General features: G+C 32.7%; 1 protein-coding gene across 3 annotated transcripts in view; it reads right to left on the bottom strand.

The window, feature by feature from the left end:
• The window catches only part of LOC105228205 (peroxidase), a 105,282-nt gene extending 92,323 nt beyond the window's left edge, over positions 1–12,959 (bottom strand). For 2 of the 3 annotated variants that reach the window (XM_049449993.1, XM_049449995.1), the window contains exon 1: positions 12,592–12,959. The gene's annotated coding sequence lies outside the window, so the exon portion shown is untranslated. The remainder of the gene's footprint in view (positions 1–12,591) is intronic. The other variant, XM_049449996.1, reaches the window with a different exon arrangement.
• Between the last annotated feature and the right edge of the window lie 1,851 nt (positions 12,960–14,810).

Here is a 14,810-nt window from a genome sequence, read left to right as displayed (position 1 = left end):
TGATATACATATGTAGATATACTGTTAGGTGAACAAAACTATTTTACTCTGTGGCGAGAGTAAAAGAATTGGATCTGTCTAATTTTGGTGGTGATGCTTTTAAATGCTATGCAGTTGGGCAACTAGGCGAATTTACTGGAGCTCACATTTATTATTTATAATTAAGACATTCCTACGCCAGTAAAGAAGAATTAAGACATTTATTTAACGCCATTGTTCGAATGGTCACATGGTATTTGATAGCATATTAAAATAATGTTAAACGCAATTGGTGCATATTATAAGTATGTACTATGATTGTAAAGAGCAAAAGAAAAAACTAATTAACATGTGAACGCAATGTCGAAGGTAGACCTTGACTTCAAGAAAGCAAAAAGAGTTGGTTACTACATTACAATTGAAACCAATAAATTGTAACCATCACGTAGTTACTACAACACAATATTGTACATTTTAAATGCAGCGGAAATTTAATTTCTTAGTGGCCCAAACATATACATATGTACATACACACACACACACACAAATTTACTTTAATTAGATTTTATAAAGTGTTAAAATTGTCTTTCGGCGTTCGGTCAGACTTATCTATATATGTACATATACATACATACATATATATGACATTTAAAACCCCTATTTTTTCACACACCCTTATTATGTGACAAATTTATTCGTGTAACTTTAACGCAGGCTTGGTTTTTGTCATTTTATTCAGAAAATTAAGCAACGAGTGTTTGGAAATTTTGAAGTTATCGGAAGTCAAGTTTCATCTACACCAAGTCAATAGTATTTATAAATCTCATCCTTATTTTTATAGAAAATGTAAAACAATTTGCTTTTAGAAATGACAGAAATCAGTTCTAGTTAGTATGACGCGTGTATCAATCATCAGTTAAAATTTAACACAGACTGTCAAAAAAAAGATCCATCCACGCTTTACTGTGGCTGATACATAGATAATACTACTACTACCATCTACATATATGATTCCTATTAGTTGGATTATAACTATTAGTTAATGAGATATAGCATTTTTGTGAAGCAACTTGTATTATTTTACAAAGAAATAGATCATAAAGCATTTCGTGTGTTAATAAAACACAGCTTTTTGGGGGAAAATACTGTTGAATTTTGGCTTAGCGAAATCCACCGTTGAAAAGATATTTGGTAAGCTGGAAACAGGTGAGATGAGCAAAGTAGGTGCCTCGCAAGTTCATAATCCAAAAAAAACGAATAACTGATTCTGAGAAGAGTTTAAGTGCTCTCTAATGATGAACCGCTTTTAAAGCGTGGAAAAACGAAAAAGGTTATGACATCAGCCTTTTGGGATGCACGTGGCATAATACATACTACGACTGAACACTGAGCCAGTTATAATCTATTTCACTGCGTATTTAGTTGCAGTTCATTTCTTCTATTCCAAATACTTAGCAATTGTATTATTTTTTAGAAGAATCTGTTTAAAATTGTACGCATATGTATATTCAAATGATTCCTACAAACATGAATTTTGAACAAATGCTTATGATTTGAAATATAATTTTTGTATTTATGAGTTGTATTAAATTTTGACATAAAAAGATAAAAGGTATGCTATGTCCTTCCCTGGTTCTAAGCTACCTCTCCACAAATTTTCAGCCAAATCGGTTCAGCCGTTCTTGAGTTATAAGTGGTGTAACTAACAACAACTTTCTTTTATACTCGTATATGTACATTTATAGATATTTTCAATACGCCCTTCCAAAAAAAGACTCCTGAGCCAATGCCGATGTTTAATCTAATTATCCATACACTTAGTATAAATCTCGGATAGATTTGTTTTAAATGCCTTTAGCGAATTTTAGTTTCTTCGGTTTCGGCTCACTATTAAAGCGTCATTTGCTATATAAGACATAATCGTAAATCCACTTTTTGTCACCAGCACATTTGCGAAATTTTTATTATTGTTGGATAAATAATTACATTCTAAAATTTAGTCCCAACATCTTGGATTAAAAATTAACCGATATTTAATCTAATTTTTTTTAATCCAAATTTTAATTCCCTTTTTAGGATTGAAAATGTAATTTTAATTCCAAAAGATTTAATGTTTAATCCAATATATTGGATTTTTTAATTTAACTCTCAAGTTCAAGTTCTGTTAGCAGAAAATAACATTGCAATATGAAGAAAAAGCTGTTAAAGCACGTGATATATGTACTATATACTTAATTCCTAATTTTAACTAGTTTCAGATAGATTTCCGTTTCTTTACTTTTTCGTTACATTACTCTTTGTGAGAGTGACTTGCATTCTTGTTCTTCTTGATTGCTACCTACTAATTTCATAATTAGACACAATCATAAAATTTTCTTTTTCTAGTATATAACCGTATACACTCGAGGCCACGGAAACCGTAAAACTCACTCAAAATTTTCAAGTATTGTGCATAAGTTAATGACATGTTATTAATAAAAAATATTAAAAGATAAGAACAAAACACATTCAAATCAATTGAAAGATAGCTTTACAAAATGAGCTCGAAATGTAAGAGACTGACATGCGATGAAAAAATTATATATTTTTAATTTAATTTCATTTACACTATAATTGAAATTAATATTTCATTTTATTTATTTTTTAATTGAAACACGATGTTTAGTCGGTGTATCACTTTAAAAGCAATAAAATCGGCCGTTTTTGTATAAGCACAGAAAAAATAATTTGTGTTTTACTCAATAAACGTAAAAAATTCAAAACTATAATTATAATTAGAGAATATAATTTAGTTTACTTATGCTTACTAAAAACACAAAAAAAAAGAAAATTGATATACCAAAGTATAGTGGTAAGTAGTACGAGTGTATATACAAAAAAGTGAAGTAAAAATGTTATTGTAAAAAAATGAATATCTGGATATTAGGAATGTTCATTTAAATAACTGCCATAAAAAAGTATATCAGTAAGTCAGTCCTATTCTAATTTATGCGTATCCGCAAAAGTTAATTTAAAAATATTACGGCCATAAAAAGTATATTAAACAAATATATGTATATTTTTTTCTAGTATGCTAATCCTTTCCTCAGTAAATCAGTCTTATTCTTATTTATGTATGTATGTACATATGTATACATATACACAAAAGTTGCAGTTAACAAGTTGACTTGCATTGAAACCGACTCGCGATGGAACGCTCGAAATTAACGGCACAAAAATCTATCGCTGACATTGGCTCGCATTGACTTAGCTGTAGCAAACGCATTTCGTTCAGTAAAAATACATTTTTAAGTTGATGTATTTTTGTTATCCCAAAAATGATGTTGCTATAACATTTTACATATAGATGTAGTTGTTGTGTAGCTCTGGAATTAAGTTTTTTGGTCACCCCGTACCTAAACACTAATGTTCGTGTAGAGTATCGTGCTACATAAGTCAAGAGATGAAAAAATATATGTATGTATGTACATATATAAGTATACAATTATACATAGACATAATATTTATTTTTCCTTCACCAATTTTGGTGTCTGAAGATGCCAACGGCAGTAATCATCAGCAACTACATATGTATGTATGTACTATATATGCTATTGGAAAATCGGAAGAAAAAAAAACAATTTTACTATTAAACTTTTAAATAATGGAATATACAAAATGAACACTTTCTCCATAGCTTACAGACTTGGGCCAATTAGAGTTATTGTAAAAAATTTGTAAAAATTTTATGATCCGAAATCGATTATTATTGACTTAAAAGAGCAAGGATTAAATCCACTGAGTGCTGTCAATCGACTTCAATGGAAAGCTAAAACTCCCCTCGACATGTTATTGGTAATATTCGATCCCGTGGAGAACATAAAAAGATTTACGAAACCAATACTTTATCAAATTGAATTGTTTCTATTGAACCGGTAAAATTGCCTAAGATGATATCACAATGCAAACATTGCCAGATATTTCACCACACACAAAACTATTGTGGTAAAAAACCAGATGCGTTAAGTGCGCCGGTAAACATACGACATCTGAATGTTTGAAACCAGAGAAACTACTGCCTAAATTCTTTAACTGTGGCGTAGCACATCCAGCTAACTACGGTCTTTTGCTTGCCAAAGAATTACGAAAAATACGAGCTAACACAATTGGCCAAAAAAGGTGATGGTCTAGCTTCAAAGGTAGACGATCCTGTAGACTAGAACAAAAAACAAACAACCTCATCAAGAAGATGTTCCTAAAATTACAGCTAAAACATCAAAAAAATCTACTTTTGCTCATGTTTTAAAAGCAAATATATGTATAATAATGATAATATATCCAATAATAGTATTTTATCACAGATCTTACAGAAACTCAACAAACAAGACGTATTCAACACTTCATTCCAAAATCGCTTATGCAAGCTTTTTATACTCTTACAACCTGTTGCTACAGAGTATTGCAGTTTTGTTCACCTAACGGTTATACTGTACATATCATCTAAAACTAATCGAAATATACATATGTATAAATGTTCAGGATGACGAGAAAAGTTAAAATCCCGTTGACTGTCTGTCTGTCTGTCCGTCCGTCCATGCAAACTGTAACTTGAGTAAAAATTGAGATATCTTGATGAAACACTTCGAGTTCGTAGATGGGCGTTATCGAACCACTGCCACGCCCACAAATCGCCATTAACCGAAACCCTATTAAATGCCATAATTACGGACTAAATCAAGGTATAAAACTGTAATTTGGAACAGGAGATCGCAGTAGCAAGGAGCACCTGTGGATACAAAATGTTGAAAAAGTGGGCGTGACTCCGACTCCTAATATGTTTAATGTGTATATCTCCTAAACCACTAAAGCTACAACAACCAAATTCACTCAGCACGAATATTACAAGAGTAACTACCGAAAGTGTCAAAACTACTAAAAGTGCGTGACTCCGCCTCTTAATATGTTTAATGTGCATATCTCCTAAACCATTAAAGCTACAACAACCAAAATTAACCCAGCACGAATATTACAAGAATAACTACCGATAGTGTCAAAACTACTAAAAGCGCGATAAATCAATAATTAAATGCGCCGGGATAGTATGACAAGGCTTTATAAAGGACGGGGTAAAACTTGGACGATGGGCGTCGCACCGCTCACTTTTTGGTGGAATTCCATATCTCGGAACCCGACCAAACCGATTCGACAAAATTTGGAATGTTGCATTCTTTTCATATTCCCATGTTATTCTGTGAAAATGATTTAAATCGGCCAATAACCACACCTATACTCCATATAGCACATTTTTAAATTCAAATTGATTATTTTACTTTCCCGTACACAAATCAAGAAGGAATTAATATAATGGTATTAAACTTTACACGAATAATGCCTTTAGTGTATGCCATCTTGTGACAAAAAAGTGTTCAAATGCAACAAAAACTGTTCAAGCCCAGTACCTATAGTTGACTTGTGATTGAAAATAGCGGTCAATGTGTGAGATATGCAATAGAAATTCAGACAGAATCTTTTCCTGCAGTAGTAATTCTGTGTATCAAAAATAAGTAGAATCGGGTCAATACTTCCCTGAGCCCGCATATATGTACCTAATAAAGATTTTCCAACTGCCTGGTGACTTTATGCTGGATATATCGGCCAATATTTGAGTTATTTCAATGAAAATTTCAGAACGTATATGACTCATAATAGTAAATTATTGTGCTTAAAATGAACAATTGGGCGAAAACTTGACCTAGCACCCATATAACCATTACCAGGATTTTCAAACATCTGGCTGATTTTGTATAATAACTATGTGTAATGATTTTGGGTTTTCTAACAAATCTTATGCCGAATATATGTAGGTCAGTGTATAAGTTAAATATGGTGTATGTACATATATATAAAATTGCTTAGATTCCGATCCTCTGGTTGACGTTTTACATCGTAAGGCATCCGAACTTAGCCACATTTTACGTCGCAAACCAATTTTAAAATTAAAAAGTGCAATATTTGTTAAAAATACGAATACAAAGTTTGAGGTAGAAAAATTTTTAACTGATAAGTTTCAAGATAGAACAGTGACAATTTACGGAGTTAAAAGTCCTCTCTCACTTACCTCTGGGTGTAGGCATCAAATCCAATTTGAAGACCGTCAACACTTAATAAACAGACAAAGGTATAAATTCACAATGGGTGGAACTTTTAACGCAAAGAACACGCATAGGGGTTCAAGGCTGGTGCAGTCAACTGGAAGATTCCAGATCTAACAGATTTTTCCATTGTCGGCAAAATCTCCCGGGACTATAAGTCAACCAATTAGGGTTATAACCTTAACTCGAATCATTTTCTAATGTATTGTACTTATGTTGAAACCGTCCTCTTTAAAGACAAAACAGAGGTATAGTATAATAAATGTACAGATTGGAAATACTTTAGAAAGATCATGGAATGTTACGAAAGTAAATATGCCTCTACATTAAATACAGACCAGTTGGAATCTAAAATTTTACACTTTTCAACAAGTATGCAATACGCAGTTTGGGAAAGTACACCGGAATTAAGGAAAATTGTTGTAAACTCTCAATATCCCAATGATATAACTGAAATAAATAAATTAAAGAAAAAACTACGACGTAAGTGGCAACAAACCCGTTGCCCAGCTGGTAAATCTATTTCCAATAAAGTTTTTAAAGATCTTAATCTGAAAATTAAGAGGTTTAAAAATGAAAGTTTTGCAGTCCCTAAACAATGGAAGAAATTCCGACTACTCTCTATAAAAAAGCTGTAAAAGACTACAAACACCAGAAACTCAAGTATGTCCCAATAAAATAAGTGCTGATAACTGTGTCGGAGACGACTCAAAAAAAAACAGAAGTATTTGGAGTATGAAAAACACGTAGATTATCCTACTTCTTCAGTCTAGAAAGCGAAAAAATATCAAGTTGCACAAGCAGTGAGCTAAGTGAGGAAATCAAGAATCTGATAAACAAAAAATCCCCCGGACGACCTGATTACTGCTGCCCTACCTTACTGCTCCTCCAATAAACATAGTAAAAAATACCAACATTATTAATGCGGCTTCTCATCTTATCATGATCATGATTCCAAAGCCAGGAAAACCAGGAAATGATGTATCTTTTTACAGGCCCATATAACTTCTTCCGGTAATATCGAAGCTTTTTGTGAAAATTCTCATAAAACATCTCAATAAAATAAAGAACGAAAAACCATAATTCCAGGGCACCAGTTTGTACGATTGAGCAAATCCACACATTAGGAAAGCCTTTAAGGAAAAAATTATGTTCTATCGTGTTTTTGGATATGTTTGTCGGACTGCTTTTGAAACTGATTTTACCAAAACAGCATTATGGAATTATAAAATCGTATTTATCAGGTCGCTACTTCCGTGCTAAACAAGGAAGGATCAAATATTCTATTCTTAGGGAAATAAAAGCAAGAGTTCCACAAGGTAGTATGTAGGGCCCTTGTCTTTATATTCTATTCAAACACGACCTGCCAGTAGACTGCAATTATACAAGTATGTACAACAGCCACGTTTGGATATGATCCCGCGTTCTTGCTGTTGGTAGTAGTGAAGACGAGTACACTACTAATCTCAAAGAAGCTGTAAATAAAGTTTTACAATAAGCAAAGAAATAGCAAATAAAACTGAATTAAGATAAGTTGGTACACGTTGTTTTCACATACAACAAGAATTTTACAATTGATTCGTTCTTACCACGGCAATTACAGGAGCTTAATGAAACCATACCAAGGTCGTCAAACTTTATGTTAGTTACCAAGAAAAGATTAGAACATTTATTTCAGAGTCCCATAGATTATTTGATACCTGCAGCTGCAAGTGCAAAGGAATTGTTGCTGTTTAAAAGGGTGCCGTGTTGACAAGGAGGAAGTAAGTTTCTTACTCGAGCAAACATCAACCAGAAAAATGATGATAGGCGATGTTGATTCAGTTTCAATTGCGAAGAATAAGAAAAAACAAGATAGAAAAGAAAAAAGTTTTTTGCGTAATACATAGGCATACTATTTTGCCAAACCGTGTGGTTCTCGTTCTTTGGCTGATAATTTTTCAATTGAAAGCAGCAGCTCATGTGATAGTTTTTTCGCACAATCTAGTCCTAACCAAAAAGACCCACAACAAGGCAAGAGAAAATTATCAACAACTCTAAAAAAAAATTAATTTACCGTCATTAGCCCTTGCTTTTGATTGTACTGGAGTCTCCGACAGATCATTATGTGATATTATCGGAATCAGAAAGCAACTATTTTGGTCATGTCAACTATGAGTCGAAGACTGCTAAAAATATTAAAGACACTATATTATTATATTTGAAATCTATGTCGGTAAATGTGAATGAATTAGCTGATGTTGGGTGCGGTGCAACTATTGTGAATGCAGGTTTCAAAGTGGTTTATCTGTCAATTGCATTCAAATGAGTTACCACTACGTCATCTTTTATTACATTTAGACGGAAATAACTAGGGAAGCTTAGTACCGACCAAAAGTATTTATACGGCATAATAACCACTATCAATACTGGAATATTTTCTTTTGATTTAGCTAATATGGAAGCTGGAGCCCTTCTAGATGACTAACAACAGCTAATCGAATTCTAAGGTTGTATACCAGAAGAAAAGCTGGTTGTATTAGTCACCTACGCTATGAAAGTTTAGGGACCAGTGCGGTTTACTTTAAAATGTAATTCTTCATGCGTTAACGGAGCCATAAACATATGGCAAACCATTAACCTAAGTCGTTATTTGAGTTCCGATATGAAAGCTATCGTTGATAAAGTTATCCAACAAAATGGATAATTTGGCCACCCAGAAAATATTCTCATTGCTAAGCTTGATGATGTCAGAGAGATTATAAGAGATCTTGCAATACGAAGAATTGTAAAAGCAAGATCAGAGAATACTCGAAGACCTCGAACGTTTAAAGTACCTACATTCAACTTCGTTGCCACAGATTACACTGAGATTATTATGTGGCAAGACTGTGATATACTTGAGCCACCTGTAACTTTAAATATGCTATCACGTCAACGAATGCCTCTTTTCAATACAAAAAAACAGTTTGATGTTTAAATAGTATTTGAGGTAATGTAAGAGAATATTTTTCGTAATAAATGCTTAGAATGTAATTTTTTTTGTTTTACTAAAATGTTTGGGCACCTCAAAACATTAAGCCAGCTGTTTGATATTTTACATGTTTGTTTTATATATTAAAAGGCAACTTTTCATAGCTATGCCGTTAAAAAACAGAAAAAAAATTTTCTCCATACATTATCGCTCCACCTTAATGTACATATAAGAAAAATAGAAACATTTAAACAGAATCCAACAGGAGTTGGAGGTAGTAATGACCCGATTTTATCTAATCTTGCCAATACTACATACTACTAACATACCAATAAATTGTTCCGTGAAATTCATTAAGGTACCTCACATACATGAAGAATGAAGTCACCCGAATGTTATTTGTTTGTTATATGGGGGCTACGTCAAGTTTTCGCCCAATTTTAAACATTTTAGGCATAGCCGGTATATGCGGTATAACGTCACCTGGAATTTCGAAATTGTTGTGTTAGGTATAAGGCAGCTTAGTGAAGTTTTGAACCATTTTTGCCACGTGGACATACCATTGTCCGATATTTGATATTTGCGGCAAAAAATCATCTATCGATATAGACTTTTCAATAGGGAGCTACAAAAGTTGACCGATAGAGACGGCAAACGACACCATATTTTTCCCGCTCTTTTGACATTTCTCTTCAGTAAGGTTTGCCTTTTCATCATGGAAAGATATACGATCCGATAACGAGTCGAAATTATTAAAACTTACTACAGAAATTCGGAGTCAGCGGCCTCAACTTTAAGAGCGATGCGTCCAATTCATGGCCGTCATAATCATCCTGTCAGATCAACAATTGAGAATCTAGCGGAAAAATTTGAATCCACAGGCACAGTACAAATCAGTTTCTCAGACGTTGTTGGGCATCTCTGTGACGTCGTTATGGCGAATTTTGCGAAAAGATCTTGACATACATCCTTACAAGATCAAATTTTACATTGAAAAATCATCTTCAGCTCAAATCTGGCTGAATGACTTCAACAATAAACGAAATATGCGTTATTGGTCAGGCAGCAAATCACACGTACTGCAAAAGTCACCATTTCATCCCGAAAAAAATTAAGGTTTGGTGAGGTTTATGCGTCGGCGGCGTTATTGCACCTCGAAAATTTGGTTCAGCGTCTGCACTTCTGCAAGCGGGCTCATGATGGCCATGAAAAAAAATCGAGCTTCATACATAATGGCATCGTATCTACTTTCACAGGAATAAAGATTTTCATTGACATCCAAAAAACTTTTGTAGAGCTCTTATTGAATAACCTGTTATTAGGGTTCAAATATTCGATGCCTTGGCTTGAACAGTTTTGTTGGATTCGGAAAATTTTTGGTCATAAGGTGGTATACCCTAAATTAGTACACCATCCTCGCAGTGTTATATTTGAATGTGAAGATTGTCACGTACCAAATTTAGTTGAAATGAAAGGAAGCAGTATGTTGCATGAGAATAATATAAAACAAATTTATTCAGATTGTTATATAAGTACTTCCTCTTTAAATTCCCTAAATCCTCAACGTTAGTCGTTAAATATTCGATAAAATGTGTATTCCTACTTCTGCTTTGATGTCGATGATTCCATTATTAAACAATGCTCTATTTTTTCTTTTATTACTTCGAAAACTATGAAAAGTTAAAAATAACGCAGCTAAACTAGTAGCGCAATCTTGGTGGTAAAATGAGTTGGTGAAAAACTAGCCAAACTAAGTGTACCGTGTTGGAGGTACCGGTCCTAACTATGAATGGCCTGCCATGATGTGATATGAGATTTGATGACATTTTACAACTTGAAAATCTTATTATAAGTTTTTTCATGACAGATAGCTATTAACCTACCGCTACTAAACAAAAAAGCAACATATGTAAGGAAAATGAATTTTCATTGCATATCTACTGTTTTTAATTTTACCTACACAGGCTCACAAAAATAGACATACGCTACACGTTTTTCAATATGTGTGTAATAAATAGTAAAGCAATGTTTTTGCTTAAGAAGCAATTTATTTTATTACGAGAGAACAAATACTAAAATAATATTTTCATATTTAAGTAAATCAAATTCCAATTCACGAATTATTTGATTTTATACTTAAAAGCGGATTCACACATACGTTTTAAATATAAAAAAAAATAATAATAATCTTAATAAGTTGTGTGGCCTTCTTTGCCTTGTTTCATAGCAGACAGTCGATTCGGCATTGAAAGAGTCAATGTTTTAGTGGTTTCTTCCGATATTTTAGCCCATTCCTCAAGTAAAACCGTTTTAAGTGTGAATATTGATGTTTTACCTTTTTTTTAGGGTGATCCTACAAATGCTCTATAACATTTAAATCTGGTGACTACGGAGGATGTTCTATATTTTGTTTCACATTATATAGTAACTATCTCGCACCATCATCGAAGAATGTTTAGGGTCATTATCCTGCAAAAATATGGATCTTCCCTCTCAATTATAATTTTTGTACACATGAAAGATAGCTGTTCTTTAAAATCTGTGTATATACAGATATGTGCTTATCCATTATTCCTTCTATGAACCGTAATATACCAACGCCATTTGCTGCCATGCAGCCCCATACCATCACTGATCCTACGGTTGAAACCACATTTTTGGGATCAAGCGCTGTTTTCGTTTTACGCCAAACTTTTGGGTGTCCATCACCTCCAGAAATATTGAATTTACATTCATTAGTGAACACTACGCATTCCCCAAATGTAGGTTTTCTGCGTAGGCAAAATTTTTGATCTTTTTTACATTCCTAAGTAATGGTTTTTTTTTCTAGTCACTCTGCCGAACAAGTCAATTTGTTTTAGACTGCGGCTTATAGTTTTGCATTAACGGATATTCCGTAATCATTTTCAATCTTTTGCTATTTTTACAGAGGTCTGTCGTGGGTCTTCTTTTATTTTCCATACGATTTGCCGCTGCATTCGTCCGTTTATCTTAGGTGGGCGTCCTGATCGCGACTTGCTTGAGTAAAAACCATTCCTTTTAAAATTTTTAATTATTTTTTGAACGGAAGCCTTCGATAATTTCACGATTTCCGAAATTTTCCGAAGAGATTTTTCTTTTGATTTAAAATCAATCCCGATTTTTCTCACGTCTAAAGAAATTTCGGAACTTTTCCGTATTTTGTACTGCACTTCAATTAATCACAAAAAGTTACTGCTTAATATAAATCCGAATCTATACTGAACTTGTGACAAGAAAAAGCAAACACTTTTCGTTAGAAATATAGCGGCAAATCACTGCGAGATTGATCGTATGCATGGTAATGCAAATGAAAAATTTGTTAATTTTAAAAAGTTAAAGGGCTAAATGGGATTTTTTTTCGCTTCACCGTTTCCTAAATTTGTTTAAAAAAATAGTAAAAACAAAACTACGGTTTTATTAATATGTTTTAAAATATGTCGAAAATCGTTAGTGTATGTACATACATATGTATGTACAATTTATATGGACTGTAATATATCAACTTACTTTGTATACAAAAAGTTAATTTTTATAGTTTGAGAAATGAAAAAAAATTATATTTCGTCTCACTATGCTCTATCTGCTACGTATTTGTGTTTATATATTTAAGTATTTATTATTATAAATTTTTGCAACACTTTTTCACTTTACACTTCCTTAAGTTAGGTACTACTTTCTTATACGATCATAAATTCGTTTTGCATGCAATGTAAACGTTTTTTAAATTTTCGATTTGCCGCCATACAAAGCCGTTGTACCGAAACCAAGCTCCACAAAAAATGCACATACATACATATAAGCAGAAATGAAAACCTAATTGAAATTAAGACTGCCACTGCTGCCAAAAACAAACTAACTCGTATGAATTGAACTTGCCGTTATTTATAAGAAAATTGCCTGTCGATATGGTCGCCCAAGTGCAATACGAACTAACTGAGACGGTAAGTTACCTAAAGTTTCAGGCCAAGCACACGTATTGTACACACTTTACAGCGATATTTACGTAGTACATTCATATAGTATATCTACTTCAATTCACTGCCTAACAAAAGCAAAATCGAGGGGCTGCTCATGTATGCGTGTTTGCGTTGCATTAATTTGAAATGAACCTTTTTCTCTCTGTTGATATGGTGTGATTAGCTGCTGTCTCATTTTTTAGAGCAAAATGCCTAATTATTTTTTATTTTTAATTATTTGTTTGTGAGATTGAAAATAATATGCAAATTCTTATTTACTTGTGCATATATCTGCATGTACATACATATACATATGTAAGTATATGCTATTGAGAAGATTACTTGTTTTGCATGAACGAAGTTCCTGTTTCCCATCGAAATAATATTTTACTTTAGTTGATCTTTTTGAATACAATTTTAAGTCGTATGTTTATCCAAAACGGTGACATTTATTTGGATTTTAATAGCGGGATTCTGTAACTAGTCTTGTCTCTATTTGAGACATTTTGAGGTAAAGTCTCAATTTGTGACTGTTTCTATTCACAAAACAGTCTCTAGCGTTAGTCTCAAAATATTGACTCAAATTTGAGACCCGATAGTTAGCAGGTCACAAACTAACAAGAACTCTTGTTTACCATTTAATATACTGAATTGAGAACATCATAGATACTCGTATTAATCAATTGTCGTTTTTTTATATTTTGTAAGCAACTCAAACACGAAAAAGTTAAAAATAAATAAATTTTACATAAATTTCGTAAATATTATGAAACAAAGTCAACATATATTTTTATTTTTATTGATAATTATGTTTTTTGACTATGGTATAGAAAATTTAATATTTGTTATCGACATATTTATTTTCATTCAAGTGTAAAAACATCTCTGAATAATGAAATGTAATAGATTTTGTGACTGTCACTTACAGAATAGCAATATCGCCTCAAGTATCAAAAATTGTCTCTAACTTAAAATCTCAAATTTAGAGACTTGAGACTGTATCACAGTACAGAATCGCACAGTAAGTCTTATTTTCAATTTTAAATTAGTTTTATTGTACTATAAGTTTTGCCTCTACTGTCAAAACAATGTTTTGTTTTCTCTAGCTCAAAACAGATCAACCAGGTTTATGATATTTATATGTACATACTATGTGTGCACAGTTTCGCGTTATGTGAATGTATTGGCAAATATCGCAAACTACTCGCTCCATGTCATTGAATAAACTGGCATTTTTGCGCCGCATGTACATAGGTTGCATTTCATTCATAAAGTCTGCAGCAAATGCAACAGAGCATTTCTGCTTCACAAGCTTTAAAATGTATTTTTATACATTAGGGTGTATATTCAAAGAAAAAGTGTTAATAAAACAGAAGTTCTTAGCTTTGTTTGTTTTGTTTGCTGTATAGGCATTACAATACTTAATTCAACACATAATTTTTGTTTTCGAGCTTTAAAGCGTTCACATACTATATTGATTACGCTAAGATTTTATCCCTAACATTGATAAATTTAAACATAAAGACAGAATATGTCGCTACCTTGGTTCTAAAAAATGTCAAATAAAACCTTATAAGTAAAATACGAGGTTTGTTCAAAGTTTACCGCGAATTTTGTATTTCTTAAGAAAGCGTTGATATATTCACAATCGTAGCATAGCGTCATCCCCTCATGGTCCTCTTCAGTTTTAGCTGTGGCACCATTAATGTCTTTTTTTTTGGCCAACGATGCATGCACAAGTCAAAAAGCCATATTTCCTCGACCCTATTA

Source organism: Bactrocera dorsalis, chromosome 2 (genome assembly GCF_023373825.1).
Source record: "Bactrocera dorsalis isolate Fly_Bdor chromosome 2, ASM2337382v1, whole genome shotgun sequence".
Classification (NCBI taxonomy): Eukaryota; Metazoa; Arthropoda; class Insecta; order Diptera; family Tephritidae; genus Bactrocera; species Bactrocera dorsalis.
Note: the sequence above shows the minus strand (reverse complement) of the source record. Positions and strands in the feature narration are given on the sequence as shown.